An 18,402-nucleotide genomic window follows, 5' to 3' on the forward strand; every position below is an offset into this window, starting at 1 on the left:
ATATACTCCCTTCATAGACTGGTTTGATTGTTCACATCATACACAAGAAACTCACCAATATAGTTTGAGAACCCCATACCCACCTATTCCCTCATTATTCCAATCGAGAGATTATGTACTCAGACACACTTGTTCAGATAATATAGTTTGAGAACCCCATACCCACCTATTCCCTAATTATTCCAATCGAGAGATTATGTACTCAGACACACTTGTTCAGATGAAACAGTTGCACCTTTCTCAATGGAGTCACAACCTTCACTTTCTCCAATAATTAATAGCATATAATTTTCGTAATTCCATGACCCTCCCCACATACCTCCGCTAGGTCGAGCTTATGAAATACTGGAATAATAATAAATCAAGGAAAGTCTCTTTCACAACCACACCCTTCATCAGTCGCCACACTTCGGACATACACACCTTCATGGGTTTCATCTTAATGGGCAGATTTACCGGAAAATGCCCCCACCAAACACAAATCCGGATCATTCCCTGCCTCACTCTCTTCCTCTAGTTCAAATCACAGCCTTTCATCGTCAGTAAGCGTTAAGTAGTCGAGATTGATTTTAGACATAACCAAACGTGTTAACAAGAACATAAAGCGTAAAACTCTCACACGAAGAGAACCAAACCATAAAACTCTCATAAGAACTAAAAGATTTCCTCTTGTATCCCCATGAGAACTTCCAGCTGCAAGAAACCCTAACAGAGTTTTATTTTTTCAAATATTTTTTAGGTGTGTGAGTTACTTATTGGCGTTTGCACGTAGATCAAGATACAACCCCACGCCGAAGAAACGATAGGATTACCGAGGTTAATAAAACCCTAGCAGCGTATCTTCAAACAATCAATCACCTATCTAAAAGGTCCCAACCAAGGGAATATTTGTTACCAAATGGATCCGGGCTAGGAATTTAAACACAATTTTTAGTATCTAGTGATAAAAAAGGACCTAAATGGGCGTAGTGAAAATAATCACCACTCGATCCCTAGAAAGATTGGAGAGAAAATTCAAGAGATCAACTTGAATTTCATAACAAACAACGTGAAAATGGATTTAAATATTTTTGACATACTCGAAAAAGATGTGATTTGTTGTGATGTGGAAGAAACAATGTGAACATATTGATGCTAAATGTGAATATATATTTTTTTTTTTGAAGAATGATGCTAAATGTGAACATTGTGACGTAAAAAGATGAGAATTTGCATCTATCAATTATCTTGATAAAAGGAAAATCCAAGGACAAAAACATGTTGGAGTGGTTAGTGTCTTCAAGAGTGGTTCAATAAAAGTTATAAAACCTTTCAGAGTGATGAGAAAGGAACCACTGAAAAAAATCACTCTTAAGATTGATTTTCATTAAGGAGCCTAAGTATGTTTATAGATTTTCACATATTCTTGAAAAAAAAATAAAACATAACTTACTTGAATGTTGGGCTTTTTAGCATTTAGAAATTCTGAAACCAATGACTTGTTATATGGAGGCCAACACATGAACCTCTTTTCTGTTTCAGGAACCTTAGAACGAGTAACATTGTTTCTTCCTATATAAATGAAAGACAAAAAAACAAACATAAAGTAGTTGTTACAAACCATTTAAATTAAAAGGGTCTTGCTAACCAGTGCCCTCAGGGCATTGGTTAAGGAATCTGCAAATAGAAATTTTATCTTGGAAATATAAGATGTTATTTTTGATTAAGTAATGATTACACAACTTTTTCTTGAAAACTTACTTATTTTGAATGCTTAACCAATGCCCTAAGTGCACTCGTTAGCATCCTCCAAATTTAAAAAGTAGTAAATTAGTTTGGATTTACAGATTATTCACGTGAGGATAATATTATAATAGATTATCATCCCTTAAAAAAGATCAAACCCTTTAACAAGATATTCAATGTAGATCCTCAAATATAGGTTAATTTTTTATCTTATGATGTTTTGATTTTAGAACATGGTTTGAGGAGAGGGATGGTAGGATAAAGTATATGCAATTAGAGTTGTCAATTTTAGCATGATGTAATAGACTGGAACTTGGACCAAAAGACTCATATTTTAGGCAGACGTCTTAAATATATAAACCAAAAAACATTAGGTCATTTTGGTCTGGACCTTGCTTTGATTCACTGCAATAAATAAATTGACGCACACATACATGCAATTTTAGCCGTTCAATTAAGATCGGACGGTCAACACTTAATTTTGGTATTTTTAATTTTAAAATAGAAAGTAATTCTGCCTCTTCTATAGACATCAGATCGAGATCGAAATGTCACCAATATTCCAACTGTGTGACAGCAGGAAATCGATGACTACAATAAATCACATTTCTTTTGGTCCAACTAAGTCTTTATGCATTTTTTTTTTTTGTCCAACTCCAGTTTAGTTGTTAGAACTTAGAAGAGTGGGCATGTCATATACCGATTTGGTGCATTTAAGGCTAAGTTGGGTCGCCTAATTTTATTAAGCTTGTTGTATTATAAAATATTTATAGACCAACCAGTTACTCTGGGAAGAATTGGACAACTATAAACCAATAAGTGAAGGTTAAATGTTTTAAAAAAATTGACAAGTTCCAGTCTATTAGAGTTGACCAACTATAATCCCTGAATCTTAATGTTTATAAACATGATTGTGATGACCAAGTGAAGGTTAAATGTTTTAAAAAAATTCCTTACCAAGAAGTTCTGGAGAAGTCCTTTTTTGCATCTCATGTTGCTTTTTACTTTGGCATCTCTTGTTGACATTTTCATGTTCAGCATTTAGATCCTCAAAAACCTTTATAGCATGACAACGAATATCTTCAGCCTGAAATGTTGAATTAAATTTTTTATAATACTTTACATAATGTCTATCTTAAGTAAAGAAAAATTGCTATAACAATATAAATATAAGAATTAACTAATGAAACTTTCTATTTTATTATTTAATCATACCACTTTGTGATGTCTTGAGGTTTTGGGATAAACACTCCTGGCGTTAACGCATAGCAGGAATACATCACGCTGTACATCATTGAAATCAATGTTACATGAAACAATATATCATTTTAAAAATTATGATACACTAAACTAAGAAAAAATACAATTAAGGGCGAAGAAAGATAGAAATTACTAATTAGTAGCAAGGAAATAAAATGCATTGTTATATAATTCACCAAAACTATAACATTATATTAGTATAATAGAGATAAAGGATAATATGGAAAGCTTAGAGAAAATGTAATTCCACGTTATTTTTATATACCTTGAATGCTGCGAGGATTTTATACTTGCCTTCCACAACTTTTGCTCTCATAGTTCCAAAATCCATTGGCTTCTTTACAATATGGTAATTTTTTACCTTTTCCAACATGAATAGAATATCAATAACAAAACGTAATTAATTATCATAAAATATTAAGAATTAGTCAATTAATAATTAACAAACCGTATCAGGATTAATTGGCTCCCCAAACAGGTCATCTTTGTCTTTCCTGCATAATTTCATATGCTATCTAGTTACTTAGATATCCCTCTAGAATGAATTATAATGGTACAAATGTACTTTATCACATTTAATTGATGAAATTAAAAAAACAAAATATGAAACATATTGCCTAAACTACCCTAAATGACTAATAAATTGGGTCATTAGAAATTAGAAAGGTTGGTAAAAAAAAAGGGAAACATGAGCGGTATTTTGGAGATGATATTATTAAAAAAGATAGAAGTTGTTAAGATATGTTTATATTTCATTCCGGAGAAAAATGAGTTCATCTTGCTTATATTTTATTCTGCAGAGAGTATAAACTTTGTGACAATTTTGTGTAGAAAAATACTAATCAATCTTGATTTTCTAATTTTAACACAAAATAAGGGAAATGGTTTTGAACATTAAAATGGGACATGAAATACAATTCCTCTCTACCTTTGTGGGATATTTTTGAAAGTTGTGTATGATGTGTAAGAATAAAAGTAAGTGATGGAAAAACAATCATAAGCTTGTATGATTTTCACCTTTGTAGGATATCTAGAACATTTTCCAAGAAATGCTTGTCTGGTACATTATTCAGAGATGAGGCTAAAAATGCAAACAAAAATTGTTATTATAAATATCAAATGTGTTAGATACACTCAGAGATGCAATGCAACTAAAAAAAATAACAAGCATATACCATTTATTGAAGTACTTTCATTATTATGGGCATGTCTTCCTTCTTGCACCACCTTCAAAATTGAAGAGAAAGTGAGTAAGAAACAAAATAAATACAAAACATGCACATGTATAAAATATTCACTATTTAACTCAAATGCAACACTTAAAAAAATAGGAAATCAATAGAATAAAGGTTAAAGTGCACCTTTCCTCCCTAAAGTTTTAAAATGTTACGATGTTGACCCCCTATTAAAAAAATGAAAACTTTTCCCTCTATTTTTAGGGAAATATGCTTTTTTCACCCTCTAACTTTATGGAAAAATTATGTTTTGACCCTCTATCTTTAGGGAAATAAGCTATTTTGGTCATTTATCTTTACTAAAAGTTGCAATTTTATCCCCCTGTTTTGGGACACATGGCGTCTTCTCAGCAGCTTTACAACGTTTTGTAAAATTAAGGACCAAATTTTTTTTCTTAAGGGGGAGTGTACTTTAGCCCGAAATAAAAAATATGGAAATAGAACACCTTAAATGAAGAGATTTCTTGATACAATGCTCGTTTGTTGCATCCTTTCTTGGTTGGGTCATCATGCTTATCATCTTCATTAAAACCACCCAAGTGCTCCTTATTACTAATTATTGACTTGCCTTTTTCTGCATTATTTTTGGTTGAGTTTTTCCTTTTTTCAAATTCTAATGTTGATTTCCTCTCTTTTTCTTGTAGCTTTTTCTTTTCCAAAGCAAGGACTCTGCTACTTTTTCTTTTCTCGATGGATTCTTCTTCATCTTCAAACCTAACTCGTTTTCTTTCAGAGCCTAAAAGGAAAACCAAATTGAAATAAGAAGATACTATTCACAATATTCCAAACAAAATGTAAAGGAGGAAAAATAATTAGAAAGCACCAAGGCATAAGGAAGATGAACTACAGCAAAATAGAGAAAAGAACATACTCTTCATGTATATTGAATTCCTTTTGTCGCTAAAATCTCATATTCACATGATCAATAAGTCAACGACTATAAGATCAAGATCAGATGGTGCGTATTTCAAGTTTGGGATTTTAGTTTTAGAAAAATAAGACATCCACACCTCTTATTTTGATCCAACGATCACCGCTAATAATTTGAAATCCTTGCTTTAGATGTATTTCAAAAGAAAACCACACCAATTGTAATAAATACAAAAGGCATCTTTTGACCTCGCTAAGAACGCCTTCTAAGCTTTGAATAAATAGTCATTTTTTCTATTCTTTATAAATATAATTGCATATCAAATAATATTTTGGTAATGTGTTATAAATATTTATTTCAAAGGGTGTATTCTTTTAAGAAAAGTGTCAAATAAAAGAAAATTAGTACATAAAAATGGTCAAAATAAATTTAAGGAAAAATAGTCAATTTTATTCAACAAAGAAAAAGAAAAGATAATTATTATATCATTGTGAAATAAATTAAAGCATATCTAACATATGTTTTCAATGAGAAAACAAAAATAATGTTAACTATCCTTAAGAAAAAATAATGTTAATGAATAAATTCACCAACACGAGTTCACAATCGAATTCGCATATCATATATGCAAATGATATGCGAATTCGATTTAATAGAATAAAGTTATATTAAAATCATATTTTATGTTGAGATGAGATAATATTTATAATATATAAATATGTTTTCAATGAGAAAACAAAAATAATGTTAACTATCCTTAAGAAAAAATAATGTTAATGAATAAATTCACCAACACGAGTTCACAATCGAATTTGCATATCATATATGCAAATGATATGTGAATTCGATTTAATAGAATAAAGTTATATTAAAATCATATTTTATGTTGAGATGAGATAATATTTATAATATATAATTTAGTATTAAAAAAATAACTAGTGTAACACTTGAGGTGTTCGCTCAATGGTAAGAGTTTAGCTTTGCAATTTCATGGTACTAAGTTTGAATCCCCTCAAGGTTGGTTGTAAAATGAAACTTTGGATAATAAAAATTTCTCCTTCCCCTTTTTAAAAAAAATGTGAATAAGTGTATGTTTGTGTGTACACACTAGTGGGACGGGTTCGGAACGGATATCAACACCCCATCCTCGCCTTACCCCGACTTTGAATATTGGGAGGAAAAAAAACCCAACTCGAACCCAATCTAAAAAGGATTTCTCTGTCAATTCCAAGATGTGTTTGGGTAGGTACCCACATGTGAGGGTTATCATGTCATGGCTAAGAAATTGAGGTTTGAAAAGAATATCAACAATTAAGTTAGATCAATAAAGAATGAAATTAATTTTAATGTCAACACAAAGACAAGTAATCTCATATCTCGATCATTGATGATAAAAAGACGACTCATTCGAAGTTATATTTTAAACTAGATCTGATAAAATAAAAATATGAATTGTCTGATCTTTATACAACTACTAAAAAAATTCAATTGTATGTCCCTATGTTTCTCATTCAAACATACAATCCAAATATGAAGATTTGATTATGGATGAGAAAATGAGAAGTGTATTAAATATAATTACCATGAAAAAAAAATGAAATTAAGATCTAACATTTATGGGGAGGGGGTGAAGTTTGAAGGGGTCTTAATTATATGCATGCTCATCACATCATACACATAAACTAATCAAGAAGAGGAACATGATGAAGTTGGTGAGCGAAAAAACAAATAAGTGGATTTTTAATAATCAAACAAAATTGATCAACCACAATAAAATTTGAGCAGAAAATTGCATAGATGATGTTGAATACATACCCATGATGATGGATCCAGCAGCAACCCTGCAGGGTAAAAAGTCGAACAAAAAACATCAATTATATAATCCTAAGTAACAAATCAATTAGAAGTCATAACAAAATGAGAGACAAAAATATTTACCAAACACCACCACTAGTCAAAGAGAGTGTGAAGAAGAAACCACTTTTTTATTCTGAAAATCTCAATTTTTTTTAAGATTGAGAAAATCTATCTTGCTGAATGAAGAACTTTACTCAATGGTATTGGAACACATTAATATGACAACAATACGACACATGTGTATTGTATACTGTTTATCGTATTTATATAATGAATAATACATATTTTTTGTCACTTTTTTTATATCGAAAAATGCTTTTGTTTTTATTATAGAACAGAATTTTTATAATATAAAATTTGAGTTATGATATTAGTTAATTTCAGTACTTTATTAACAACAAAAATGTATGTTGTTAACCACTTTTGGATCGTAAATTTTATTAATCACTTTGCCTGCTTGATTAACCACAAAAACGTAAGACATTACCAATTTTATTTTATATAGTTAATAAGATACATTTTTGTGGTGAATGAAGTAGTGAAATACGTTGATGACACAACTCAATCTGTACGTTACAAAAAATTTCTTATGTAATACTCTCACTGGTCCTTATTACTAGGTTTATTGAGTAAATGATGTATCTAGCCTATATTTATAGCGAGATGCATTAATTGTTCAATAAACCTAAAAAGTCAATTGTTTCTTATAATAAAGAACTCCAAAGTTAAAAGATGGAAAGAAAAAAAAAGTTTGACTAAAGAAGGTGTTGTTCACCTAGTACCGAGGTGTCATACTGTTGTCAACTTTTACGTTCAAATAGCATTATAGTAGTCTTAATATCAACATGCATAAATGATTTATCTTCTCTCTTGGTAAGTTGGACAACGTGTACTTTCTTAAAAAAATCGTATGTTTTATTCGGTCCTTATTAAAAGAAGAAAATAAAAAAACATCAAAATCAATGTAATCACTAATTATTGTAACTTTTTGAATGTTTTTATAAATATATTAAACCTTATAGAAAATTGTGAAATATCATGACATTTTCTTATAAATAAGATGAAAAATTGAAAAAAAAAATTATATATTAAGGACAGAAAAGAGTATTTGACAATGAATCCATGGTTAAAATATTATTTATTGTGTATCAGAAATCTCCACATTTAAGCTACATACGTATAAAGCCACCTTGTATTTGGAAGAATTATGCTATCAATTCACTCTCCAACACACACTTTTTAATTGATTAAAATTTAAATATACCATATTAAATTTAAGTGTCTACACGATTTAGCCGAACTCGTTAGATTTTTAACTAATTAAAGAGTGTGTGATAAAAATGGCGTTTTTTCTTTTTAGATTTTTAACAACACTCCTTTATTTGAAAAATGATTTTATTTTTTATATAAAAAATTGATTCATTTTAAAATTGTTTATCAACAAGCATTATTGAAAAAATTAAGGTTTTATTTTTTTTTTATAAATCTTACAGACTCAACGATAATTGTTTGAATCTAGGTGATTCTAACATAAGACCCAGAGATGAACATATTTTTAGGTCCCAAGTCTTCATTATCAAACCGACCTCTGGAGGATTTAACTTTGACTTAATTTAAAGTTTTAAAGAGGTCTTTTATCTTCTTCCTTTTTCTTGTCAAATTAGTCTTTTATGTCTAAAAACATCAACAATATTGAACCAAACATCATTTCCCATCTATTTTTATTATCAAAAGTTTTATTTGACCAAGATATAAAAAAAAATTATTTGATTTTTATTATCAAAAGTTTTGTTTGACAATGATATAAAAAAAAGTTTTATTTGACCATTCAAAAAAATAAACTATGTATACAATTTATCAAACTAACATCTAAATTACATGATAATAATTGTTACAATATCAAATCCATCAAAATTAACATGATATTTTTTAGTTTTATTTTACTATTGTGACATAGTTGTTGTCAATGACCGTAGAACTATTTTACTAGAAATAAAAGAAACAAAGCAATAAAACAATAAAGAACAAAAAAGATAAATTAAGGAAAACAAAATAACAATTTCATTCATTTCATTATTTTCCATGGTGTGACAAGGACACTACATATAGGGGTGATAATGGGTAATAACTCTAACGGGCTTAGAGACTAAAGACCCCAACTAAAAGGCCCAACTAGAAACAACTAAATGGAAAGACAACCTAATATAATTTCACTTCTAATTAAATATCTAAATTATTTATTTAAGTCAAATTGCATCCTTTATCATTAACAATCAGTGTTTTCATTGAGAGTTGGACCACAGAAAGGGCTACCTATAGGCTGGATTAAAGTGGTCCACCAAATATTGATAGATAAATTATGGAAAAGAAAATAACATTTTGATTCATTTCATTATCTTCCATTGTGTGCCAAGGACACTACATATATGAACCATAATGGGTAATAACCCTAATGAACTTAGAGACTAAAGACCCAACTAAAAACAACTAAATGGATAGACAAACTACTATAACTTCACTTCTAATTAAATAAGTGAAAATTCACAAGTATAGATTTATGGTGTCTACCACTATGACAAGGGTCAAAGTGGCTAAATTTTAATCCATTGTTCACTTTAGTCACAACACTCACCTGGGGTAAATATCTTGGGTTCCCTGTGCTATCTGATAGGACACGTGATTCATATTTCTCCTTCATTATGGATAGGATAAATGGCATACTTGATGATTGGAAGAGTATGGTCCTTAGATCTGGAAGAGTTACTTTGACCTAATTTGTACTATCCTTCATGCCATTTATGGCTCCTTCAAGGAATGTGTTATAAAATTGATGCTTCTGTGAGACAATTTATTTGGGTAATAATCATTGTCATTGGGTTAGTTTGAACACTATTACTCAACCACGGTCTAAAGGAGGTCTTGGGGTTCATGTTGCTAGAAGGTTCAATATATATCTCCTTGGTAAGCACGTTTGGGATTTGATCCATCGTCCCGATAAGTTCTGGGAGCAATTGCAGACTGACAAGAACCTTCGTCATAACCATATTCTCCATGCCACCAAGTCTATGGGGGTTTCTTGTGTGTGGATTTCTATTGTCAAAGCAGTTGATGTCCTTAAATCGGGTTTTAAATTTACGATTGGTAAAGGAGAGGTGTCTATCTGGTATGACAACTTGCTTGATTATGGTTGTCTCTATAATGTTGTTACTTACGTCCATATTTGTGAGTCTCACCTTTTATTAAAGGATATCTACATTCATGGTAATTGGTTGTTTAACTCTTTATCTACAGAAATTTCAAACAATCTCAAGTTACATATCAAAACATTTTTATTGACAATGACTCACCAGATATTTTCATATGGGGACTTTTAAATTCTAGAGTTATCATTAGCTTTCTCCACATTCATATCTAGTCAGAGTGGGTGGAACTCGCTTTGGAAGATTAAGATTCCGGAGAATATTAAGCATTTTTGTTGGGTGACTATGCATGAGAGTCTTCCAACCAATGTTGTAACAACCCACAAACTTCCTTATGTAAATAATTCATACTAATACTATTGTTAATCATAACTAAGGCAATTAGAGAAGAAATTAGAGAATGAACTAAGAAAATTAGTAAGGCCAACCATTTTTAGACCCAAACTTGAAAAAAGACACAAGGAGAATTACCATGTTTAGTGAGGGCAAAAGAGTAAATGAAACAATCACCTATATATAAGAAAAACTCCAAACAAAGTTTAGAATGTTAACTTCATTCTCTCACTTCTCTCTCTCTCTCTCTCTCTCTCTCTCTCTCTCTCTCTCTCTCTCTCTCTCTCTCTCTCTCTCTCTCACTTCCTCACGTTGCTCACCCTCTTTCCACACCAAACCCTCATTCTAACCAATTCCTCCAAAATTCTGAAATCAAAACTCACATGTAATCATATAATCTGAAGGTTTAGCTTAATTTCATGGAGAAAATCTAGATGAGTGAAACTAAAAGTAGGAATGAAGATGTAGAGCAAAGGGGATTACAATTTCAAGAAATAGAAGAAATAGAAGCAAAAGCAAGTAGAATTAGAGAGGATAAACAAGCTTTGGAAGCAATTATCATCATCAATTAGAGGTGGGTTTCCTCTTTCCCTCATCGCTCATGCATAATCTAAATTTACTATTTTTGGGTTATGGGATTCAGAATTAGTTGATGAAAGTAAAGGGTTCATTATGCATGTTCGATTTTAAGAGTAAAGTTGTTGCATTAATTAGTTTGTGTACTTTTGCTAAATTGATTAGTGAATGATAGAATGATTTAATGGTAGTCTTAACTTGTGCCCTTAGGGCACATGTTACGAAACCCAAAAGAAGAAATATTCTCTAAAATTTTGTGCATTCAATGAATTAAAAATTTAAAGATTAAATTAAATGCACACATTCCAATAAATTATTTCTACTATTGATTCATTAACTTGTGCCTTAAGGGCACAAATTAGCATTTCCCATGAATTAAAGGTTCATAATTTTAACTATTGAAATAGTTTGAGTAATTGGGTTTTGTGGTGAAGTGATTCTTGTTGCATATGAAAATGAAACTTTAAGGATTAACTAGAATTTCCTGCATAAAATAGATTCAGTGTGTGCAGTTCTGGATTTGTTTTTGCAGATCAGTTTTAGTGTACAATTTTTAGGGAATTGATTACTTTGAATTTGGATATGGGACCAAATGCATTGTCGTTGTATGTGTATTGGTTATCAGTAGAAAAAAATTACAAAAATTTATAACTTTAATTTATATGTCTTTTATGGCTTAGATTGACACATGGTTTAGCAGAAAATTCTATTTTTATAATCTATGTATACTTTCATGTTCTATGCTTTTCTAAGTAGTCTTAAATGATGAAAGTTACATGAAAAGATGGTTGATTTAAAGGTGAATTCGATGTGAAATTGGACATTCCTTGTCCGTAATATGTTAATGTCTCATAATTGTTTAGACGACTGATAAGTTGAGTGAGAATATTAGGATTCGCACTAGCTAGGTGGATTCTCTGTCTACGACGGGACGTGTAAGAAAGGGTAAACAAGGCACCGTCTATCGAAGTTAATCTATCTCTGCTTTACCTAATGGTTTCTAGAAAAATTTTGGTTATCGAGGTTTTCCCACGTTCGGTAACCTAAAGGATTGCTTATATTATTTATAAGTATAATGTTAAGAGAAAGTGATTGAATAAATATGTTTATTGTAAATAAATAGTTGATGTCTTTCAACCAATTATATTTAAATTCATGACTATGTTTACATCTCGTGAGAAATCTTGTTCAATGACAAGATTGTATTTTATCTCACGTTGGGAAGTTCACCGAGATAATTCATATCTCACCCCATGTTGATTTCCATTTTTCAGATATAAGCTATTTTAAAATATAACCAAAGATCGGATCACAGTCAGAGTCTAGTTTCAGGGTGTTTCCACATTGTTGTATTTTGTTCAAATATGATATTTATGTAAATTTGTAAATTACTTATCTTGTAATTCAAGTTATTTAATGTTATTTAAATTGAAGTTTCAAGTAAAATTTTTAAAGTCAATTATCATTTGAGATTAAAATGTTTTAAACTCTTAAGAGTCAACATAATTTGACTCTTACTCCACTTGTAATAGGAGCCATGCACCTTAGGAGAAGTTGATTCATCTGTTCAGAGACTACCCTTTGTTTGTGACAATTTGGGATGTTGTTCCTTTCCCTAAAAAAAATTTCATGTCAACCACACATTTCTTTTATTGGTTTGTTAACAATGCTTCATCTTCCAATGGGATTATGTTTATATTCACTTGTTGGGTTATCTGGCTGATTCAAAATGACGACATGGTGTTCAACGACGGTAAATAGATTATCTGGCAATGTCTTAAAAAAAATTCATTTTTATATAACCCTTTTCCTTCATGTACTAGGTACTCCAACTATACAAAAACCGATGTGTGGAATCACTTGAATTTCTTCTCTTCAAGACACCATTAAAATTAATGTGGATGGAAGCTCTTTCAACAATCCTAAAAGATCGGGCTTTGGGGGCATCTTGCGCAACAACAATAGTGACTGGTTACTTGTGTTCTCATACTTTATTTGGATTCTCTACTTCTTTATGTGTCAAACTTTATGCAGTTTTAAATGGTCTCAAGATTGCTCAAGCTAAAGAATTCAGAATAATTATCATTGAATCATATTCCACTTTAACAGTTGATTTTGCTTCTCATGGAACTTCTTAACTCCATCCTTATGCCCCGCTCATCCAAAAAAAAATCCATGTTTGCATGGGGGATTGGAACATTTTTTTTCTTCGGCATACTCTTAAGGAAGGAAATGAATTTGCTGACTGACTTGAGAAAATAGGATCTTCCTCCAACGATACCTTGAAGATTTGGAATAGATTTCCTCTAAGAGTATGTTGAAAGTAAGATGGATATCACGTTGTTTTCACCGAGAACAAAGTGCCATTTTTTATTTTAGTTTGCAGGTTAACCACACAAAAAAGTAATCGGGTCATACTTTATTAAGAGAGAGGGAAAGAAAAAATCAATTGTGAATCAATCAATATCTTATAGGGAGATAATTTCTTTTTCTCATCATCATGTGATTTCTTTCCATTTATTATTGACATCATATGAGCAATTAGATCAAACAATTAGAACGGTTGAGATTTTGTGTAAGTCTTTAGACTTGCACATGGTGCCAACGGATCCTGACTCATATATATATATATATATATATATATATATATATATATATATAATCAACTACTGAGGATGTACATGGTTGGTGAGTCTCTGTTGTGTGCAAGTGTGAGTTATGTGTCCCACAACATATTGAAAAGTGGAGTTGAGCACTTTGTAAGTGAGAGGACCCATAAACTCGTTGCCTTAAGGTTTTGGGTAAAAGTGTAGTGTGTCTCTCACTTGTGTGGTTGCTTATGCCTAATGTGGATGATCCCCTGAGCTCTCCTTGTGACTTAACATTGGTTATAGAGTTGAGGTTTGACGAAGGGTTCAACCGGTTCCTTGTGTCAAAAGTCTTCCTGACAAGGTGTGGCAAGTTCTGATGTGAGGGAAGCGACAATGGCGGCACAAGCAAGTGTGTGTTTGTGTGTTGATGAAAGAGCTTCCGCTTGAGTGGTGAGTATGGTGACTCACACTTGAAGGTGTTATTGTTGTGTGCATGTGTGAGTTATATGTCCCATATTAGATAGAAAAATTAAGGTTTAGCATTTTAATTATAAGTGAGAGGATTTATAAACTCAGGGTCGTTCCTAGAGTTTTAAGGGTCTTAGGCATAATATGAGAAAAGGGCCCCTTACATAATACATCATAATTTTTTTAAGCTCATTGTTGTGCTTTTATTAGCTCTTTATTTCATTTTTTTTATTTCGCTTTTCATTACCAAATAAATGTTTTTTTTAAACAACATCTGAAACTAAATAAAATACTCTATAGACACCAAAACAAAATAAAATATTGTAGAAGTAGAGAACAATAGCACATGTGAAGTAGACTGCAATTTTAGTACCCTAAAACATCATATGTCAAATGCAACTATTGATAAAAAGAGCAACAAAACAAAAAAGTTGATGTGTCTCATATTTGTTGTTTTTCGTAGTGATTTCGTATCGGTTTCATAATGATGATTGTGTTTTGCATGATATTGATATAATTTATTTTTTTGGAATCTTTGAAAGACAAGATTAAGGTTAATTTCTCTAGTAGACTCATTTTAAATTAAAATAGAATTTGTTTTGCTATGAAAATTATCTCAAATTCTTGGATAATAAATATCACCGATATTTTTAATATTAGTGAGACACATTATTAGGAATAAAGGGCCAAAAAAAATATCACAAATTTCTTTGATAATAAATTTTTGAACACATTATTAAGAACAACCAATTTTTTTTATAGGAGGGCGTGTATTAGAATTTTTGTGCGACATGGAGTACATATAGTAAATCGCGCCAAAAGGGCTAAAAATATTAACATATTTCAACCTAGCACTTCATCATGTCAATGTTTGTGGCCTTTTCAAAGAATTTTGCTATATATACCCACCAAAAACCAAATATTTCTATATACACCTCCCACCTTAAAAAAAATTTGGGCCCCCTACCAGCATGGGCCCTAGGCCGTCGCACTCACGGACTATGCCCTAGGGTTGGCCCTGTATAAACTCATTGTTTTATGATTTTAGATAAAATTGTGGTTTCTCTTTTACTTGTGAAGTTGCTTCTTCCGTGAGTGATCCCCAAAATCCTCTCGTGAGCCAACACTCTCAACTAAAATTTACAAAACAATTGATATGTTTATTTTTAAAAGGAAAAAAAAAGAATCAATAATTAAAATGTAAATAAGAAAACATGGCTTTATCTAATGTGCACAAATAAATTAATATTGCACCATGCATGTGCATATTTAAACAATATCATCATATTTCATGTAATTTAATAGTTTTATTTATAAATTAAATGATAGAAACAATATCATACATGGTGCAAGACTTAAATTACACCATAGGCTTAGCTAAAAAACCTATGACATATTGATGTGTTACTATTCTTTTTTCATTGGTCTTTTACCTTTGATCAAGAGCACACTGATTTTAATGTCCTCTTTTAATAAATTTGGGTGTGCTTATTACTGCTAAAAATCATAGGGAGGCGACCATATCAAAACTGCAAATATTCAACAATAAAGAAGAAAGAGTCATCTACATATAGCTTGCTGGTCCAATGGCCCATAAACTACTCCCCCACTATTTATAATAAAAATCCCAACAAGTGTCCTTAAAAGTCTAAAAATATATTCTTTTTAAGACGAAATTTCCTCTGTTGGTTTATTAACAAGTGTGCTTAAAACATATGTTAGCATAACCGAACTCTCAAATAAAGACTACAATGGACATTTAATATTTGGGAAATGTTAACCGGTGCCCCCGGGGCACTGGTTAAGGAAGCAAAAGTAGAAGTTTTTGCATTGAAAATTGTGTAATCAATGCTTCAAAAGTCAAAAAAATGTCTTTTTCAATTTAATTTTTCCTTTTTTAGATACCTTAACCAATGCCCCGGGGGCACTGGTTAACACAACCCTTAATATTTTAATTACTATATTTTTCATCAACTTTTTTACCGGCAAAAGTAAAGTAAAAAATTAAAGGAAAATGCTAACAAGTGTCCTAAGGGCATTGTTTAAGCATCTAAAAGTGACAATTTTTGCATTGAAAATTGTACGGTTATGACTTTTAAAAGTGTTTGACTTGTATTTTCAAGACATAGTTTTTTTTTTTGGGTTCCTTAAACAATGCCTTAGGGCACTTGTTAGCAATACCCAAAATTAAAAGGCTCGAGTTTATCTGATTGAAGAGTTGTATTTGATTTGGTGAACAATCATAACGGTGCAGCCAAGTGTCCTACACAAAAGGTCATTTGAGATCCTTAAAGCACCATTATCGAACATTTTGTTGAGTTCATACACGGTAATTGAAACGCATGTCTCAAGTTCAATGAATAATAATTAATTAATTATGTGATGAGTTTTTTCTAAGAGATGATCGTGTGTGCAGACACATTTAGCAGACACGTTATTCATATTTCTAGGATAGAGTTGTTACAAACCTAATAAGGATTAGTGGATGGAAAAAATTAGGTTAAATTGCTGTAGACTTAACAAAATTAATAAATAAGGATATAACGAGACGGGTTAACAGTTATTCCTTTCCAAAAAAATAGCATCTAATTAGGAACATAATTTTATTTTACTTTAGATAAACATTAAATGCAAAAGTGTGGAGGGAAAAATTAGGTTAAAATTATGTTAAGTATAACGAGACGGGTTAACATTTATAAGTAAGAGATATACAAAGATAATTTTTTTAAAATGTTGTCGAATATTTTTAAAATATTAAATTTTCATAATTTTTTAAATAGATAATTAAAGATATTAAAAATAAAAAATATGTATTGGTATGTCTCAGAGTCAACTAGAACATCTAATAAGGGGCGGAGGGGTAGTAAAGTTTGATTAATAATAGTTCGGTCATTATTATTTAAAAAAAAAAAAAAAGTTCGGTCATTAGGTACCGAATTCATTCCCGTCGATTTGACTTGAACTAAAATTTATGAAACATATGATAGTTAAACCCAACAATTATGTGTCAAAAATCACAAACAAACTACGGAGTAGTAGATATTTTTTCGATGATTACATATCAAACTTAATTTCATTTAGTAAAAACAGTTATCATTGAAATGAATGACTAACTAGAAAAAAAGACAAATCTTATAAATAGTTAGCCATGGAGCAATTATCACTTCCAACAAAATGAAAGAAATATGAATAATGGAGGTTTTGGGTCCGTGAGAACTGAGAAGGACCAGTCCCTTACAAATAGTTACAATGTATGATGAACGACAATTCAAATTGTAATTGAAAAATGTATATGCCTCCAAGATGACTATTTTTCTTATAGATGATATATGTGGGAACAAAAAAAATACTCGAGAAGAATTTGAAGGTAGGTCATTTTTGTTTACATGCCAAGTGCAATCATATCCATCACAAGTTACTATACCCCAAACTGCGTATTTAACGTACTCAAATTGGTACAGTTTCTCACCATGTTCTTCTGTCAGAAAATGCCAATTATTACTGGCAATCATCACTGCTAAGAAGATGGATTCTAATTTCGTTGTGGGTCAGTTGAGAGAGTACAAAAGTTACTTCTAAATCAACCTTTGTTTTACCGCGCATTCTCTTTTGGAAAAGAGTACTGGGAATCAAAGGACACTACCTTAGAAAATAAAAATTGACATAAGGTCATATGTCAGTATGTCACAACAGAGTGATAATAGATTATGAGTTTATAATAAATTTACAGGAATTCGTCAAAAAAAAAAAAGAAATTCAATTTATAGGGAGTAGGGGTTAAATTCTCACAATGTGACGACTTAAAGTTTGAATTTTGCACGTAAGAAATATTTATATGGGTCATGTTAACTTGTGTCCTTAGGGCACATGTTAAGCAACCTAAATAGAGCAATTTTGCATTGGAAAACACAATATAACAACCTTTAAGAAGTTTAATGCACGTCTTTTGATATGTGTACTTCTATAATAAGTATCTTAACATGTGCCTTGTAAGGCACAAGTTAACATTAGCCTATTTATATTTAGTGTTTAACATGTCTTTGGGGGTAATAGTGACGTTGGTCCCTGAAATTGTAATGAGTAGTCAAAATAGTCCTTCAATGTATCAAAACTTCAAAGTAGTCCCTGATTGTGCATTTTGTTAGTCAAAATAGTCCTTAACGTTAAAATATTTCATTAATATTGTCAGATTGGTCCTCCAATATACTTACTTATTGTCATATTAGTCCTTATAAGTACACGTTTATTGTCATTTTAGTCCCTATATGAAAAGAGTTATTGTGAAC

The 18,402-nt window shown here is 30.8% G+C and overlaps 2 long non-coding RNA genes across 2 annotated transcripts; both read right to left on the bottom strand.

The window, feature by feature from the left end:
• Positions 1-1,431: 1,431 nt before the first annotated feature.
• LOC146938951 (uncharacterized) lies at positions 1,432-3,011 on the bottom strand. The gene is made up of 3 exons (XR_015033414.1): positions 2,941-3,011; positions 2,683-2,812; positions 1,432-1,551 (listed from the first exon to the last, which is right to left on the bottom strand). It is a non-coding gene; the product is annotated as an uncharacterized LOC146938951 (long non-coding RNA).
• A 246-nt stretch (positions 3,012-3,257) lies between these two features.
• Positions 3,258-4,798, bottom strand: LOC146938952 (uncharacterized). Its single transcript, XR_015033413.1, has 5 exons — positions 4,667-4,798; positions 4,161-4,212; positions 4,003-4,066; positions 3,434-3,479; positions 3,258-3,346 (listed from the first exon to the last, which is right to left on the bottom strand). It is a non-coding gene; the product is annotated as an uncharacterized LOC146938952 (long non-coding RNA).
• Positions 4,799-18,402: the final 13,604 nt, after the last annotated feature.

The sequence above is a fragment of the Medicago sativa genome, chromosome 3, assembly GCF_051527215.1.
Source record: "Medicago sativa cultivar Bolivia chromosome 3, Bolivia_mono, whole genome shotgun sequence".
In the NCBI taxonomy this organism is placed as follows: Eukaryota; Viridiplantae; Streptophyta; class Magnoliopsida; order Fabales; family Fabaceae; genus Medicago; species Medicago sativa.